Source organism: Condylura cristata, unplaced genomic scaffold, assembly GCF_000260355.1.
Source record: "Condylura cristata isolate star-nosed mole 26May11 unplaced genomic scaffold, ConCri1.0 scaffold00022, whole genome shotgun sequence".
NCBI lineage: Eukaryota > Metazoa > Chordata > Mammalia > Eulipotyphla > Talpidae > Condylura > Condylura cristata.
In genome coordinates, this window is record NW_004567123.1 from 1,109,859 (window position 1) to 1,111,337 (window position 1,479).

The 1,479-nt window shown below is 59.8% G+C and overlaps 1 protein-coding gene across 1 annotated transcript in view; it reads right to left on the reverse strand.

Annotated features, from left to right (window-relative positions):
* The window catches only part of SYNDIG1 (synapse differentiation inducing 1), a 191,876-nt gene extending 191,291 nt beyond the window's left edge, over positions 1–585 (reverse strand). Inside the window, exon 1 of the mRNA XM_004687127.2 lies at positions 19–585. The gene's annotated coding sequence lies outside the window, so the exon portion shown is untranslated. The remainder of the gene's footprint in view (positions 1–18) is intronic.
* Positions 586–1,479: the final 894 nt, after the last annotated feature.

The window sequence follows — 1,479 nt, forward strand, 5'->3', positions numbered from 1 at the left end:
GGGGCGGCTGAGACTTACCTCCGGGACAAGGTGACCCGGCGAGTGCGTCCAGGCTGCCGCCCGCGAGTCTCCGGAGCGAGTGAGCCAGCGGGGCGCGGGGCGGTGTGGCGCCCGCTCAGCTCCTCCGGTCCAGGGCTCTCTCCCCTGCCCTCCCCTCCCCACCCGTTTGCTCCCCTCCGCGCCACTCCTCTGCTCCCGCCGCTCGCAGTCCTGCTCTCGCTGCACGAGCTCCTGCTGCCCCACGCGCTGGGAGCGCCAGGCGCCGGGCAGCGTCGGCAGTCCCGGCGGCGGGGAGCCCCGAAGCTGTGGCGCTGGGGCGGAGCCCAGCCCTTAGGCCCCCCGGTAAAAGAAGAGTGCGGGCAGTCTATGGAGAGCGCGCTCGGCCGGCAGGTTGGGCGAGGGGCGCTCAGGGGCGCGCTGCTGGCCTCTCTGAGACTGGTGACACGCGTGCCAGAGGCAGTGACCACGAGCTCCGGGGGAGGGTGGCAGTGAGGGCGAGGCAGGGGGAATGGCCCAGCGCGAAGGTAGCCGCCAACTTTGCCCCAGGCCTCAGGGTTTGATAGCAGTCTGCAGGTGGCCCGGGCTGGAGTCTGGGAATGAGGGCGACCGAGACTGGAGGCAGGGGGCAGCCGCCAGGGACTCGGAAGACAGGGCTTTCAGAAGAGATGGCTCCCCGGTCCTAAAGGCCTCCCCAGGCTCTGGTTCAATTTTGAGGTTCCTAAGGGCCCACTTTATAGGTCTGGCATCTGTTCAAGTCCTGATCAACTAAGCATCCAGGTGGAACCTGGGCCCCGTCCTGAATTGGTGTATTGTCAGCTGGAATCTAAAAGGAACTAGGAAGGCTGTAGAAAGAGAGGAGGAGGCATAATCTTGGAGAGGAGAGGGGGTAGACTGAACTGGAGAGAGGGCACCTCCTAAAATCAGTGGTTCAAACATTGGAGGAGGAGAAGGTGTTTTCAGTTTGGATTTGATAGAAAAGGAACTGTGAGAGAAAAAAAGAATGTACCGGAAAGGGGCCTGAAATTATTTCCATAAAAATAAAGCAAAACATTTGTGAACCTATTCCTCCCCAGGTACAGACCTATCAGCTTCTCCCTGGTAGGCTCCACCCTGCTGGCCAAGGCTGATTCCCTGAATGAACTGCCTCTGCAGGACCCTCCCTCTTGCCAAGTCTTTGCTCCTGAGGCATCCAAGTCTTCTGTTGGGTCTCCCATGCTGGAATTGGAGGTGGTGTGAGGACACCAGGAACCTGTAGGTATTCCCTCTGCCGGACTATGTTCTGTGGGACATCGGTACAAATATACTTTGGGTAGACAGTGGGTCAGGGGAACTCACACCATCTGACCTTCGTCTTTATCCACCTGACTTACTTCCCTTCTCCATCTCAGCAGCATAGCAAGGCGCAGCTGGGCTGCTTCCATGCTCCCAGAACCACAAAGCTGCAGTCCAGGACATGTAGAAAAGGCCACTGTACATTGC